Raw genomic sequence first — 17648 nt, forward strand, 5'->3', positions numbered from 1 at the left:
GCTTTCTGCCAAATTTGGTGTAATTCTATCCAGCAGTTCAGGCTGTAGGATCAACAATGTGTTCCTATGGGAATTAACATCACAAATGTACCCTTATTTCGCACCCTTTTTTCTTTAGCCCACTGCACGCATCACCCCCAAACTTTCCATGACACACAGAACCTAGTTTGACACTTTTTTGGGTAACTTTCATGAGGATTGGTCAAATGACGTCAAAGTTATGGGCAAGTCAAAAAATGCTTTTCCTCTGGCAACCAGGTCGTAAATATAACTACCTACTGGCAGTCACCAGTCGGTAAAATATGTATATTTATTCAACTGTGGCCAGTCAATCTCCACTCAAGAGGTGTACATTGGCAAGCAAGGATGCAAGACTCTGCCATGCTGCTGCTGCAGAGAATCCTCCTGAACCAGCACCCTGCCCAGAAGTTTCTAATACCACACTCTCCTGGCCCAGTCCAGAGGTACTAAAATACGTTGCGCCCAGGCAAAAGAGGTAGCGGTGGAAAGGCATACAAGACTCTTGTGCTTCACTTTAGGTGTAAAACATCATAGAGTACTAAAAGATCCATACAATGAAGAGATCCTACTCGCCACCTCCGAGTGAAGCTGCCATGCTGGTTGAGTTTGTCTGCCCTGGTATATAAAGAACACACTAGGTGATGTGCGTTCAGGGAGATGCCCTGGTTGAGCCAGATCGAGAGGTGCAGGGACTCTTTGCACAGAGCTCAGGACTCCACCTTGCCCTGCTTGTTGCAATACCACATGGTGGTGGTGTTGTCTGTGGTGAACTGAAACAACCTCTCATTGATGGATGCACAGGAACCGTCCCAACACCAAGCAAACAGGTTGATGTGGAGGCAAGTCTCCACCTCTCCTAGATGCCCTCCCCAACCCAGCACTCGTGTATCATCACAATCTGCTCTAGGTCGAGCAGGAGGTGGGGTCTGCCGCTGGTCTAACTGCATTCAAGCATCCAGCGCTGTAGGTCTTTTGCAGTCGCCTCCAAAACCTGCATAGCATCCAACAGGTTCCCTTGGTGCTGGGCCCACAGACTTCAGTTCCCACTGCAAAGCCCACATATTCTCCCTAGCATGGTCAGCAAACCAGATACAGGAATCAGTAGGCCAAGAAGCCTCGGAGCCATCCTCACAGAGACCCGGAATGAAGCTGAAACATCTGGATCATAGCCCAAGTGTCCAGGACTCATGTTCTGGAGGGAAGGTCACAAATTGCACCGTATACAGGATAGCTCCAATGAATGGGAGTCACTGGGAAGGAGTCTGGTGTGACTTTGGCACATTGATTGTGAACCCCCACGATTTAGGAAAGTTCACAACCAAATGTGGCAATCTTGTCTGAAGCCGCCAGTCTTCAAGGTAGGTGGAAGACTGATCCCCCTGAGCTCCAAAGGTATACTGCAACCACTACCATCAAAGTCATGAACACCTGAGTGGCACCGACGAGGCAAAGGGGAGCATGACAAATTTAAAATGCTTGTGACCTACTTTGAATTGCAGGTACCACCTGTGGAATTACGGGACGGGTATATGGAAAGAAGCATCCTGCAGGTCGAGCACCACTATCCACCAGACTCCTGTATCCAGGGCAGAAAGAACCTGGGCCAACCTCAGCATTTTGAATTTGCCCATCTGCAGGAAGAAATTGAAGGGCTGATTATCTACAATAGGCCGAAGACCTTCACCCTTGTTTGGCACTAGGAAGTGACGAGAATAACAGACAGTTCTTAACTTCAAGGCCTAGGCCCTCCATGGCTCTTTTCTACAAAAAAAGACTGGAGTTCCTGCTGCAAAATGGACAAACGTTCCTCTGAAAGCCACTCCGATGTAGGTGGATGAGGTGATGGGATGGAAAGGAATGGCAGGGGATAGTTCTGTTGGACTATCTGAAGGAGCCACCTGTCTGATGTTCTAGCTTGCCACTCGTGGATAATATGAGTGATCCTCATGGGGGTGGTTGTGTGCCACCAAGGACAAATTCAAGCAGCTTGGAGCCTGCCGCCCTAGGGCCTGCGGTCTGGGAAGTTTGCTACCCCTGCTGGTCTAGACGCTGTATGCCAGATCCTCTACTCGACCCTCAAAGGAATTGGGTACTCAATATTGGTGTGGATGCCCTTGCTGCTGTCCGAAGGCAAAGCACCTAGCAATGTCTCAAAAGGGGTGAAATTGCTTGTGATAATTCCTTACAGATGTGGAAACGCCAAGAGTGCTGTTGGCCCTCTCTACCAAAGAGGTAAGAGCCATCAAATGTCATATCCATGAATGACATTTGAATATAATCCAAAAAGCATGTGACTTCCTTCATCCAAACATGGTGGCAGAGCACTACGCTAGTACCAACCATTCTGCACAAGCAGTCTGTCATGTACAAGACTGACCAGATAATGTACTTGGCCACACTCTGCCCATCTTGGATGACCTGTGCTAAATTGGTGTGAAATTCCTCCAGGACTGATAATAACGATCTCAGTAACTGAGACATATAATGCGTGGGAGAATCTTCTGAGCAAACAAGCTAGTGTTGACTAATTGAGCGTGAGGCTAGTGGGAGAGAGAATCCTTTTTCAAATGCCAAATGTTTTTTCCATGCTCTGTTCGGGAAGGTTGGGGGTAACGAATGGGGGGTTCATCTAGATAGTGGATTCCTGTACTACAAGGCACTCAGGAGTAGAGTGTTGCATTAGGAAGGCAGAGTCACCTATAGTGGATCTGTACAGAAGTGCAAGATCAGGGCTGGCTCCAAGTACCCATGAGGGAACTGATCAGGGCTTCAATGAATGGCAGTAGGGGTTCTGATGACAATTATCCAGGTGGTAACCCTTTGATGAGGATGTGGGTCAGTGGAAAGCAAACGTAGATCTACGACTAAGGATGGGGTCTTTATACAAGCCCTCTATAAGGTGAAGTGTCCAACCCACTTGGCTCTTTGTAGGTTTACATACAAATTCTCATCATATTGTGGGGAGACTTCATCCCTACCATCACCATCAAAGGCTGGTTTGGCTCTGGTCAGAGTCTGATCCAAATAGTTATTGGAGTACAGGAGGGGGACCCCTAGTCAAAGGTGTTGTCTTATCAGAGTCACGATATAGGGAGGCCATGCGAGTATGGACTGAACTAGAGTTCAGCTTCAACAATGGCTAAGAATGATTTGGCTCAGAGTCAGACAGAACTATGCGCTCAATGCCCGCCTCCAGTGCCAGCAGTGTGGTCATCCACACAACAGGAACTGGCATGGATCATTGTGTTGGACATGGAATCAGCTCCAGAGGCAGACCAGACCCAAAATGTGTTCAGCAGGCACAGACGGCACCAAGGGCAGACACACTGATGGTAACCTGACTGCAGGTCTCTGTAGTTCTATGGGGCTGGAAGGCACACAGACAATAGGGTGCCGAAGATGCAGAGAATTGCCTACTTGAATGCCTCAATCTATTGTGGCATCACCAACAGACCTGGAAATTTGGGGTGCATCAGAATTATTTGCAGAATTGGCTCCTCAGTTAGGGGCCTAGAGCAAGGAATCTAGACGTCCGCCCAACTTATAAGATGGAGTGGAAAAGCTGGGACAAAGCCCGCTTGGACTTTATTTTATATATGGGGGGACTTTGACTTACCCAAAGACTTATGTGACAACAATCTGTCGCGGGACCGGCCGATAGAGAAGAACTAGGCCCATGTCTTTGACTCAAGCTGATGCAACTTCCTTCAGTCCTTGGTGATTTACAGCCTAGCTTTGCTGTCCTGAATCGCCTTTGGGTGCAGCAGGGCATACTCCTCACAACATTTAGAGCCGTGGTCAACCCAAAATACCAGAGGCAAAGCGTTTAGGGATGTATCACAGACATCTGTTTGTGACAGTCCCTGCAAGAGTTAAACTCTATAGTTGTAGGAGGGAAAATATTTGCTTGCACACTGATACAGAATATTAAAGAGAGAAAGCCATCTTCATCGTCGATCTAGGTCTAAGTACATACTGGACGGAATCCAAGACTGCTGACTCCTGAATCAAAACGTGAGATCAAGCTCATATTCTGGAATTTTACTAAACACATGGTAACTCCAAACAGTACTCTGGGAGGCTCACCATGCAATTTCTCCAGTTTAAAATAACCTCTTGTTTCGAACAATTTCTGGACGAAATAGAACCTCAGTTGGCAAAAAGCCTATATGATATAAAATGTTACAGATAAATACTTTTGTCTCTAAATGGGTAACATCACAACACGAGGAGGGGGAGTTTCACTGTACCTTGCGTCAGATGGGAGTTGACGAGGATATCTCACATGTTCTGTTCTTTTGTCTAGCATATAAAATCGCAAGAAGGAAATGGATAAAACAGTTAGGCAGGTGCCTTAGTGTGAGGAAACTAAATTACATGCTGCGGATATTAAAAACAGACAATTCCTGCCTCATAATATTTTGCTTCAGATGTTACCTACTGGCCACTAACTTTAGAAGGCCAAAGAGAGGGCTAAAATTTTAAAACATTCTTTAATTGTATTGCCAGGAATCCAGGCCAAAGCTCATATCTATTAGTTGGGGTGAATCACTTTGCATGAGTAGTTAAGCTGAAAATGCACAGTTTTTAGAAGGACAAATTGATAGTTTCGATGTAACTACCAAAACGGTTTTGTTTGTTATGCCCTTCTACAGGTTTTATATTTTTAGAAATGTTTTGAATATGTTATGAATTGATAGGCCCGGTTAGACAACGCTAGATTGTTGAACTTACTCTTAAGAGCATCTAAATAGTATTAACCTTTGTACCTTTTGCACACACACTTCAACCAGCTTATGCAGATGGTTAAGTGCAACGGTCTAGCATAATATTTGCACTAATGCATATCTACTGTACATATATTTAAATGGAAATCATCTTTTGGCACAAGATAAAAAACAACATTATGCCCAGATATTGCACAAGCACTTTATATAGCGCTATATTAATAGGTTAACCTCTAGACTGGTGTGACAACCCTGTGGGACCAGTCTAAAACCATTTTGACCTTCTACAAATTAGATGCATAATTGTGTGTTGCAGTGAGCATTGGATGAATGTATTTTAATTCCCTATGTACGTATTGTATTTTTATTCTGCTTTACTTTTATGGCCTTTTAAGCCGAAATAAAGTATTTTTTAAAGAGAAAAAGCTCATCAACTGACAAGAAAAAGTAGAAGCTAGGTATGCATCCACATACAAAGGCATAGAAAGAATGGAACGGATATCCGCGTGCTGGAGTGGTGTCTATATACGCCTTCAGTCGTCACTTCTGACGTGGTGCGGATTTGACACAGAGCTGCACGATGCCACCTACTGTCGCACAGGGTCTATGCTTAAAAATCTTCTGGATTCAGCCTGGCAGGGATATTCTGAAGGTGAGGAGTCTGTGGTTAGAAGTATACACCAGAAAATATCACATAGCATGAGAGAAACATTTTTGCTATAGCGCAAAGGATCCCTTGCTTCACTTGCTCTTCACCTGCTCAGCTTCAGAATTTCTAGGCAGGCTAGTTAAGTGGTCAGAGTTTATACAACCCACTTTCCCACTTTCCGGAGGGTGTGGTCTGATGCCTTGGCTCAGTTGAGCTTTATCTCATTGCATCCAAACATCTGCTTGTGTTCAACAGCTGCACGTCGGAATTAATCAGCAACTTCCTGCATGTCATAGTAGAAGAAGGCGAGGCATGCAGTGCTGGCAGGAATGAAACCCCTTTGCAAAATAATGCATGCTCTATTCCAAAATTACTCCCTCCGCCACCCAATGGTACCCATGGGCCTTTCCAAAAACAGTCTTCTGTTTACAGGTGAGAATGAGGCAACAGGAAGAAGGGGTGTTACATCACTATTGAGGAATGGCAAGCATTTTCTGTAAGGCCAAGTAAAGATCTAAAGCTGTTTGGGCCAGCTGATGGGATAGTTATGGACGCAGAGCATGCTTTGGTCAGAAAAGCCCTAGTCATCCATGTTGTTACAGTCCCCTCGAGATTCCAGCCTCTCTTCCCTTTCATTTCAATAACTTCCCTCTGACCTCAAAGCCTGCTATTGGAGAGGTAAAGGGTTCTTGAAGTAGGCACAGGGCGGGGACTCTTTCCGCGACATAAGCACATTCACAGTCAAGGTAATTTTTGAGACTAGGTAGCCATTCCAGGATCTGCAGAAGCAGAATTTTCAGATTTAATTGATCTCACGAATTCAATCTATCAATCAGGATTTAAAAAGCACAGCTATTCACCTGCAGGCACATGCATCAAAGCTTTTTGAGATCTCAAACGTTGCTATTTGCAAAAATCAGCCATTTGCGATCGCAAAATTAGCTTTTGTGATGAGTCAAGAGTCAAGGTCCTCGCAATTTGAGAATTCGCAATTAATTGAGAGTTCTCAAATTGCGATTGCATTTAAGGAATCACATTTTGCGATTCCATAAATGCAAAGCAAGAACTACTATGAAGTAGCGATTTTGCTAATAGAGATCGCAAATTACCATGAAGTTGTACTGCATGGTAATTTGCGAAAACCTTGAAAAATGCACTAAAGTGCATTTTTCAAAGTTGTTGGTCACACACACACATGTCCTTGGGACATGTGTGTGCGCAACATTTGTGCACAGATCAGTTTCAGGGGTGCAACAGGGTGTTCTTTTGACATCCTTGCACACTTGAAATTGCATGCGCAATTTGCAAATACTAATTGGTACCAACAAATTGCGCATGCAATTTCCCATTCATTCCTATGGCCTGTAGGCCCACAGGAATGAATGGGAAGCCATTCGTTATTTGTGAATCGCAATTTGCGACTCACAAATATGGAATGTGTAGGAATCGCTATTTTTATAGCGATTCCTACATGCATAGGCTTTTGCGAGTCCTTAATTGAGATTTCTTAACAATAGCAAGTTAGTACTCCCAAAATCCTAGCTTGATGCATGTGCCTGCTGATATGGTATCCAGGCGCTATCATGACTGTGTCCACTTAGACATCTCTGCAGAACTGCTTAAAAACAAATAGAGCATAGGTTGAGGGGAGCTAGTTTGCACTAAGCACTGATGTCAATGGTATGCAGTTTGATGGACAGTTATTTCAAAAGTTTTAAGTTTGACATGAAATCTGTGTTTTGGGGCTAAAGGAGCCCAACTACGCAATCTAGATGTTTAGGATCGGTTTATACCAGGAAGGTGCAGCAATGGCAGTTGCGACTGCTGCCTAGAAGCATCAGTGGGGCAGGTGGGGGCAAAGGAAGAGGGGTGGGAAATTGGGTAAAAATAAAAAAAAATCACTTACCTCCCACCTCTCCTGTGTCCTGTCCTCCAACTGAATTCTTGGAAGAAACAAGAAGCAGGAATCACCAGGGCTCCCACGCTCCCTTCAGCCAATCACAACACTGCAATGCAGCGTTGTGATTGGTCTGAGCGCTGTGATACGGCACTCAGTTAGGAGCTGGAGGGGTGGGCATGTTCTCCATGCAGGCTGTAATTCAGCCTGTTTGGATAACAGGGAAATGCGCATGACTGTTTTGGGTGGCGCAAGACCACTTCTCCCCTGCTCTGCAGCTCAGACAGCTGCCTCACACATGCTGCCGCAGAGGGAGGACACAAAAAAATGATAATACCATGACATTATTATCATATCATTTTTTTTCCTTTCTTTTGCTGCTTGCTGGCAGTGAGGCAACGCTCCTCAGCCTTAGCGGATGAGCCATCACAGGGTAATAATGCGCTCCAATGATTAATTCTTGTGTTGAAGAAACTCCTTTGGTGGCAAGAGCCCTAAAGGATGAATCTCTCATGTTGGCAAAGGCGCAGTTCAAAGAGGTTTGCATCTTAAAGATCGCGGTATTTCGTTTTTCCTCTGCAACTAGAGGGTTCTCATAGTTTAATCTTCATACAAGTACTTGATTGCAATAACACTGTATAAAATAAACGGAGAACATTACATACGTGCAAAATAGTTTTAGAACACATTGAAGCAATTCAGAGGCAAAGTAAAATTGGTATAAAAAAGGCGGTCATTTATTTGAATGTGCAGATTCTTGAAGTATCAAACATAGGCTCGCACAAATTTTTCTGTCTGGACACAAACCATCAGAATGTGGCACAATTCTCACATATTAACAAATGTGATGCGCCCCTTTATAAGTGAGTGATGATAGTTACAGATCTATGGGCAACCATGACTAGTTCACGCATTTACTGGATATGCGCCCCTAAGGAGGCAATAATGGGGTGACAACCTGGAGGTCTCTCCGAATGTTTCTTTCGCATTGCAACGTTTACTTCTGCCTCTCCCTCGTGAGATAGGGACAATTACGCAAGCACATCAGCAAGCATGTAGTCAGAAGTTTATTTTTGGGAGAGCATGTCCCTCATCTATGACCAAAAATCAAAGCTGTGCACAATAGGTGCATTCTTTCCCAAATACTTGTAGTACTAGGTTTTATAGCACACAGTGCATGTTGGTGCTTTTTAAATTATTGGTGTGATTGGATGCACTGCTGAATACTGACCTCCAGAATATCTTGGTTCGCGAATATTGAGGACAGAAAATGGAAAGATAAGTGCCCATAGGGAAGTATAGATTTACTGTTCCTAACTCCACACCTACGTACTTTGAAAATATATATGCATCATGTAGGTACATATATGTGGAGTAAGACACAGAAAATCTGCTCTTAACTACATGTTGGTATTTTAGATTGTCCATTCTTCCCTCAATATTCTGCACCATCGATATTCTGGTTTCGATGTTCAGGTGTACACATGTGATTCTATGTGAATGAAAATGTGGATTTTTTAAGGTACGTACTAAAGCACAATCAGCTTTTCACAATCCAACTTTAAATTCTTTCAATTTGATGGGATTTAAAGTATGCGTTGTAAAATTGTGACATCCGCTGACTCACAGCTTTGTGCATTGTCTACACTGTTCAAACTTTGTGAAATGCTAAACTTATGAAAAAAATATAAGCTAGCCTCAGCACAGTGCCCTCCCTCCCACACCTCCTAACCTGAGGTGGAAGATGACCAGCCTCCATACTCAACATTTTTATGTTGGAGGATGTTCTATCTAGGACATTCTGCACCAGGAAATCTTCACACCCGGATGGCCTAAAATGATAAATCTTACCTCAAGTAAAGTTAGGAAACATAATCTGTTTCTTAACATGTGTTGTTTCCTCATTTGCTACAACTTCGTAAGAGAAGTTTTTATTTAACTTGACGCTAATTTAAAAGAACATTTACAGAGAGTTTAAAGCTTTTCCATCAAGGGAAGTATGGGAAAACGATGGTGAACAGTGTGTTTTAAACATTGTAGTGCTCCTGCAAGGGTTAAAACTAAATAAAATTTAAATGTAATTTTTCTGGGGAATTTAGGAAGGTCCCACAATGAATTTCGCTAGAAGGTTGTTACAAAAGATAGATAATTCATTTACATTTAATGAAAAGTACCAGTCAATAGTCTCGAAGCATGCTTCGAGATTGGCATATACCCCTTACAGCTGGTTGTGTGAAAGGGGCTGTACAAAATGAGACCTTCCTCAGACATCGACCATCAAGATAGGTAGGCATGGTAATAGATAAGTGATTATTTGAGTTAGAGATGGGTTAGTTGGAGGCCTGTGGCCTGACTGAGGACACTGGTTACATATATAGTTGGAGGTACCATAGATGGGCAAGCAGCAGTTACGCCTCTAAAGTGCAGAGTGCTGGTACCAAAGTTTGCAACTAGAATCCTGCTCTGTGATCACTTCTCTTGCACCACTTCTTGAATCATGGAAATTCTCCTTTTTCACATACAGTAGACTCCTTCAAAATAATCCTTAAAAATGCACCCTCTATGTGCCCAACATTGCTTGGACGAGCGTTCAATTTTCTGAGTGGCAAATGCGGAAAGCATGGAATCCTGCCATGCGTTTAGTGAAATAGAATTTGCAGAGGGATTGATCAGTATTCCTACTGGTCCAGATAAAAGTCAAGCTTCATGTTATAAAACAGTTTAGAGACTTCCATATATAAATGCACACTAGCAATCAACTCACCTCTATATTAGAACTTGGATTTCTCAGCAAGTAGGTTCTACTTTCCAGCGACTATACCAGCTAATGTAGATATAGCTGATATGCATTAAAGGGAAGGAGTCAGCAGTTCTGATCAAGAGCATGTCGTAATAAAGAGCAAGAGATATCATTGTTAAGCGATTTGTAAAAAGCTAATTGGATTAAGTAACAATGGTTAGACCTTAATGAGACTTCAGAGATCACTATGCAAGACCACTTTTGGATCTTATACTAAGCTCCTTTTGAGAAAATAATTTCACTTTTGTGCATTGTAATTAAATTGGGCTAGCTGTATTGACAAAAACATAAGCTATAAATTACACTTAAAATCTCCAATCACCTTTTCTCCGTGCCTGTCAAGCTCTCATTTTGCTCCGGGGGGCTTTATTTTACTTTCTCTCTTCTCATCTCTTAACCTCTGTTTCCACTGCCTTTCTCGCCCTTTTCCCCACTACACCTTTCATTTTGTCGCTGCATCTATCTTCCCCTCCATAACTCTTCTGCTCACTATTGCTTTTTCTATTTACTCTTTCTCTCTCTTGTTATCTTTTCCTTTTCTAGATCCGCTTCTCCTTATATTCTTTGCACCTTTCAATATTTGTTATGCTTTCCCAAGCCCTCTTCTCCATCGAACATGTGGGCAACAAACTTTCTCTTGGCTGTGCACGGATACGAGCAACAGCTGCCATCTTTCTCTGGCCCCTGTATTTTCTCCCTGTTCTCCAGTCCCACAAACCTACCATCCTGGGAGCCGTTGGGAAATGGAGAAGTCCCCTACACCATGGAACAAAAAAGTTAGTGCAATGTGCCCATTATATCCCTGCAGCTTGTTGTCCAATCTTGATGAAAAGGATATCAGGCTGCATGGATTTTTGTGGGTTTTAACTGCTTTAGGGCAGAGTACAACCTGTTAGTATCCACCGCACTACCTTCATAGTGTATTTGAATTTGAATTTGAAAGGATTTGTATAGCGCTCGTGCACCTGGCGGTTTCTTGGCGCTTACTGGCAACAGCTACTCAGCGGCGCGGGCCGGGGAGAGAGGAGAACATTCAGGATGAGAAGGCTTGGGTGAAGAGGAGAGTCTTGAGGTCTCTACGGAATTGGGGGTACTGGGTACAGGTTCTGAGGGCCAAAGGGAGAGAGTTCCAGAAGGCTGGACCTGTGGTAGCAAATTTTGAACCACCCCACTTCTTCCGTTTGAAGCGGGGAACCAGAAGGAGGTGGTGAGAAGAGGATCGAAGGTCTCGTGAGGGGGTGTAGGGTTGAATGGCCAAGTTAATGAAGGAAGGGGCAGAGCCTGTCCGGGCTTTAAAAATGGTGCAACCGAGCTTGAATAAGACTCGTTGCCGGACCGGGAGCCAGTGCAGGGAAAAAAGAAGAGGGGTTACGTGGTGTGACTTAGAAAGGTTAAAAACCAGCCTAGCGGCCTGGTTTTGAACAAGCTGAAGACGTCTCATGAGGTAGTCGGGCATGCCATGAAAAAGAATATTGCCATAGTCTAGGCGAGATGTTATCATGGCTAGAAGAATTAGTTTGAGCGCGTCTGGGGCGAAAAATCGAGAGACTCTGCGGATAGTCCTGAGTGAAAGAAAAGCTGAGGAAACCACAGCAGCAACTTGAGAATGCAAAGAGAGTTCGTTGTTGATTTTGAATCCAAGGGTTTTAGCAGAGGATACAGGAGTGGGGGGGGAACCTAGTGAGGGGGGCCAGAAGAAGGGGGTCCAGGGACTGGAACAACCACCTGTCAACACCAACTCCGTTTTATCGGGGTTGAGCTTCAGGTGGTTGAAATTCATCCAGTCCTGGATGAAGGTCATAGTGGACTGAACATTGGACATAGACTCCGGGGTAGAGGAGAGGGAAAAAATGAGCTGGAGATCGTCTGCGTAGTTATACACAGAGACCTCCCGCTGCTGTAAAGCAAAAATAAGGGGGGCAATGTAGAGGTTAAATAAAAGGGGAGATAGAGAAGAACCCTGGGGGACACCACAGTGAATGGGTTTGAGTTCCGCAGAGAACTCTCCCAGACGAACCGCTTGAGTCCGGCCGCTCAAAAAGGAGGATAACCATAATAGGGCTGTTCCTCTGATTCCCGCCGCTTCGACACGTGAAAGTAAGATGGTATGATCCACCGTGTCGAATGCGGCGGAGAGGTCTAGAAGGATCAAGGCCTGGTGTTGATTGGTATCCATTCCTTGTCGGAGATTGTCCAAAACCGATGTTATCACCGACTCAGTTGAGTGGGCCGGGCGGAATCCGGCCTGTCTTGGGGCCAGCACACCATGACTTTCCACGAACTCGCTCAGGGTTTTTGCCACATGCCGTTCCAATACCTTAGCCAGGTAAGGCAAAAGGGAGATCGGGCGGAAGTTAGCTGGATCGGAGGGATCCGCGCCGGTTTTTTTTAGGATCGGAACGATCACTGCCGATTTAAGTACCGGGGTAACAATGCCCTGAGCCAGCGAGCTGTTTAGAAGCACTAAAGGCGGAGAGGGGCAGTAAGTGAAAATCTGCTTTAAGATGAAGGCGGGGCAAGGGTCCCGTGGGGAGCCAGACTTGACCAGCGGGAGAATGGAAAGAAATGAGTCGGTCGAGAGGGGGGGGATTGAGTCCAGATGGGCAATAGCTGGAGGACGGCGGGGGTCAGTGAAGGTCTGGGATGGAGAAGAAATTTTACTTTTGATCTTATTGATTTTGTCCAGAAAAAAATGGTTAAGCGAGTCACATAATGTTTGAGAGGGTGATGGTTTAAGTGACGCTCTATCAGAGAAGGCAAGATCCTGGATGATAGAAAAAATTTCTCTTGGCCGATTCTCCGCGAGTTGGATTTTAGAGGAGAAGTAGTTTTTCTTTGTGTCAAGTATGGCTTTTTTGTATTGAGTGAGGAGTTCAGTATAACGGTTTTTAGCAGTAGGGCAGTAGTTCCGTCTCCATTGTCGTTCTGCTTGGCGGAGAGTGAGTTTTTTGATCTTTAGGTCGTCTGAGAACCAGCGGTTTGCATCTTTGGGGCGTTTGGTTGTGATGCATTTTAGAGGAGCAATGGCATCGCACCCGACCCGGAGCCAGTTGGTAATAGCTTCTGCCTGCCCAGAGGAAGGCAACGCGGTCAGATCAGGGCTAGAGGAAGAGAGGAGATTTGATAGAGCTTTGATGTCGACCCGATTCCATGACCGCGCCCAGACATTCCTAGCAGAAGTGGGCTTGAGTGATGGAGCAGGGGATAGGGAAAAGGTGATTAGTGAGTGATCTGACCATGAACATGGAGAGATCAAAAGGGAATTGACCGGGCAGTCGCGTTGCCAGATTTGGTCCAGGATATGTCCCAACCTATGTGTGGGGGTATTGACAACCGATGTAAAGTTGAGCGACAGAAGAGATTCTGAGAACTCCTTGGACGTGGCGCATTCCGCGGGGTCGGAAGGCCAGAAATTGAAATCTCCCAGGACCATGATGGAGGCATGGTTAACAACCAAGGTTCAACTGTTTGTCCACAGTACTGGAAATAAAAATCATGTAAAAACACCAGAAACATTTTCTTTTCCAGCATCAACGTTTGGACATGAAGAAAAAGCTTCCCTCTAGTCCCAGGTTTTTTGTTTGTTTTGTTTTGATGTATTGCATAGCATACTGTGCAGGCTGATGTCAGAGCAAAACATAAGTGAAAGCAGATTGCACAAATGGAATCTGAGGGGCTCCCTAGATGTTCTACCACACAACGTTCCTACCCTTCTCCCAATAATAATAGTACCCCACTTGGGTGGCTGGGCAGTATGGATGGGAGGAGGTGACTCACCTGAATGGGCAATGTCCTGTCAGGTATTTGTTGAAACTGCCCTATTTTGCACTGTTTTTAACCTTGGGCATTTGAGTGATAATAAAACATAATGTCTCTCTCATTTACCAGATTTTAAGTCACTTTTTTCAATACACCACTAATGCACTGCAATTTTTTCACCCATCACATATCACTAACAGCTGACATCTAGAGGGCTATCCAGTGATCCATAATTTGATGTAGGACATCGTCATCAGGTCCTTCTTTTCATCATTTATGCTTCACGATGGAAATGCAATGGAGGAGGCCCAGATGATGACTAGGGCGGTATCGAGTGGTGACTGATGGGTATCCTTATTCTGAAGGAGACTTCTTTGTTCACATACACATAGATTCTTTAGGTTTTTTGGATTACGGATTCTTTGAGGTAGATTCTTGTTTCTAGACCCGTGGACATTTCATGTGTAGTACAATGTCCTGTCCCCACATAAAAGGTTGCATGCCCTCCACCGCCCGCAGTGAATCTGGAGCCAAGGCTGGGAGGAAGGACCTCTATGCACTTCAAAGCCCCACTGCAAAGTCACCTCCACTTCAAAGGCACACCTGGGTATAAGTACTGGGTCGCTGATCCCACAAAATCAGACACTTCTGGACCTGTAAAGAAACTCTGCTAGGAAGACTGACTGCGGTGCTGCTACAAGGACTGACATTCTGCCGAACTGCTGCTCTGGAAGAACTGATTTTCTGCTCTGCTGCCCTGCTGCCTACTACCCTCTGCCCCTGCTGAAGTGGACTCTTGCTTTAACTCAGAGTGATCTCCAATGGCATACTGGATTGCCTACTGTTTTGAGACTCAGGGATATCAAAGTCTCATCTCCTGTGTCTGTTCCATTGGTAGTGGATCCAGGTGCTTGCTCTGGTGGAAGCACAATCAACGCATGGTCTCGGTTGCGGGAACAGAACTGGAGCATCGCACTAAGAATCAGTGCATCGCCTCCAGAAGCAATGCATCAGAATGGCCACATCGCTGCCGTTGGAGTGAGATGATCAACGCATCCCCTCGACCGCGTGTAGAAACCCAGCGCCTCAGCTTTGCAAACAACGGATCTTGGCTATGGGGTTTCATCTGTCTTTGTGTACTCTATTTAATTAATCAATAGCTAGTGGGGGCCTGTTGCTTGTGTTTTTCATCTTCAGAACTGGCGCATCACCATCGTTGCATGGAGAAAATCGACATCCCTTCGACTGCTGGATCAACACAGACTCATCGTTCGGCTGCACCTAGCACCTCTCTGTTGCGACCGGGACAAGGTACTTTGTTGAGGGGGCCTTGCATGGATCCTGTATCAGGCCCGTGTTCAATCGCGGTCAGCCTTAACTTCGAACTTTACCCCAGTCCAGCGTAACTAAATATCCCCCATAAGCGCTTACTGCTTCTCAGTGCTATTCACATCTCGGCTAATACTTATTAGATTTTTGTCGTTTTGGTCAAGTTGTATTTATCAAATCATAATCTATTTTTCTAAACTGGTGTTGAAAGTTTTAGTGGTATTTTCACTGTGTTCCTGTTTGAAGTGATGCAAAAACACTTTACAAGTTGCCTCTTAAATTAAGCCTGCCTGCTCGGTGTCAAGCTACCAGAGGGTGAGCACAGATTAATTTATGGCCTGCATCTGACTTGCCCGGACTAGGATTGTGATTCCTGCTTGCACAGGGTGCATACCTCTGTCAACTAAAAACCCAATTTCTAACACTGGGTTTTCGTGACGAAAAGGAAAGGCCCTAAATTCAAGAAGGAAAATCAAAATAATTTCAAGGCATTTTTATTGATGGCTGATCAGCATCCTGACCTCCAGCACCTCTATTTCCAGAGCCCACAGCTAAGCCATGTTTTAGGTCAAGCCTGAGCAACGCATGCCGCGCAGTATTGGAGTATGACTTTGAAGCCCTGCCCACTCTCCACCCTTATTTTTAATTGGCTGGTGTCATTGTCATTTGTACCGCCTTTTCTGCATTTGTAACCTACCATGGCAACTGGCCCTTTCACTGTTGCGACACGGTATGTCTTATTTAGTCAGTAAGCACTATTTTCTTTAATGAGTTTCTCCTACTGCAGACACGACGTGCTTTCCTTCCCATGCCTGCCTTCACTTTCAAGCTGCCCTGGACAACGGCGGCCACTTCTTTGAAGTGAAATAGGCCATGCATTTACAAGAGATATTGTTTTTATCACTTATTACTTCAGGAATAGCCTCAAAGTCAAATGTGTTCCAAACTCAAACATTCAGAACAAATTCCTAATTAATTTTGATCCAAACATAATATAACAAGTATTTTGGAATCGGAGGTGGTTTGAAAGTCAACATTTTATTTGGCAAAGCTTCAAATGGTTAAATTATAAATTAAATGATGAGTTCCCATTAAAGAATTTGTAAATCTGTTCACTGAAAAATGTTTTAACACAGTCAATTTTGTGAGTGCAATAAAACTGCGTGACCCTAAATTAGGATATCATTTAGGAAACTAAAGGTAAGCGTGGAAAGTAATGGGATGCATCAAATGTTTGCTAAAGAATTGAAAAAACAGCACCTTAAAGACTAAATAAAAATTCCAACAGAAAAAAAAGGCATTCACCCATGATCCACAAAAGCAGAAAAAGTAACCTATATATGAAAATATGTATAATCCTTCCTAAAACCAGCATATACTAGAGCATTCCATAACGTTTTGCAAAGTTTTTTCAGGGGTGTGCGAAATTCGGGTACTTTGCTTTCACAAAATGACATCATATTACGCAAAATATAAAACCTGCATTTATGCTCTAAATATTCATATGAAATGCTTCCTCTCGTCTGTTTTGGACAGGACGACGGCTTTGGTAGTAACACATAGCACAAACACAAGGGCCGCAAGCAGCAGCTGTTTGCCTTCTGGTTGTTCACACTGTTTTTGTGCACTCACTATACATTTTTCCTGCAAATGACTCTTAATTACGCAAAGTGGTGTAATCGTGTAATTTCGAGAATTTTTCACAATAAGCATGACGTGAAATTATCAAAATATCTTCTCAAAGTAATGAAACCTAATGCCTCCCATGTACTGACTTTACATTTCTTACAGAACCTAACCATAGAGACATATCACAAATAGGTTGAGAGTGCAACCAGGATAACAAAATAAATTCCATCCTCAGTGTCGTCATTCGTTGAACTATCTCCTCACATTTAAGCTCCCTTTTAAATAATGTCAGATTTAAGTAACATATTGTTTTTTTCTTAGCCTAATGGATTTATATACAAAAGTAAATGTGATGGCCGACCATTGGCTTATCATTCAACCATCATCATCAAAATAGCGCTGCTGGACGCACGAGTGACCCCTGGGACCGTATTGCGCATTGTCATTGCTTGCACCCGGCGGACCTTTAAAAAGGTGCGCCAGGCGCAAACAATGACATAGCGCCCCATTGTAGTGAATAAGCTGCCCGCAGGGCAACCGCGAACTTGCGATGCCCCCAGGGCAGCAGCGAACTAGCGAAGCCCCCAGGGCAGCGCATTCATGTGAAAACACGCAGCGGCTGCTTAATGCCACTCCGTGTTTTCAGAGTGCAGGTGGCAATCCCCCTGCACTTTTAAAGGGGATTAGAGATCACCTTGCTGGCGGGTGCATTCAGTGACTACACTTACATGCAAGGGGATCCTTTGGAACCCCCAGACATCCCCTTTCTCCCTTCCAGAGGGATGCTCCCTGTGGTGCACACTAAGGTGGGGCACAGTGAGTGTGCCCCCCCTGAAA

The 17648-nt window shown here is 44.4% G+C and overlaps 1 protein-coding gene across 1 annotated transcript in view; it reads right to left on the bottom strand.

Moving 5' to 3' along the window:
• The window catches only part of RAD51B (RAD51 paralog B), a 202461-nt gene that overhangs the window by 26734 nt on the left and 158079 nt on the right, over positions 1–17648 (bottom strand). The window lies entirely within an intron of this gene.

This window comes from Lissotriton helveticus, chromosome 9, assembly GCF_964261635.1.
Source record: "Lissotriton helveticus chromosome 9, aLisHel1.1, whole genome shotgun sequence".
In the NCBI taxonomy this organism is placed as follows: Eukaryota; Metazoa; Chordata; class Amphibia; order Caudata; family Salamandridae; genus Lissotriton; species Lissotriton helveticus.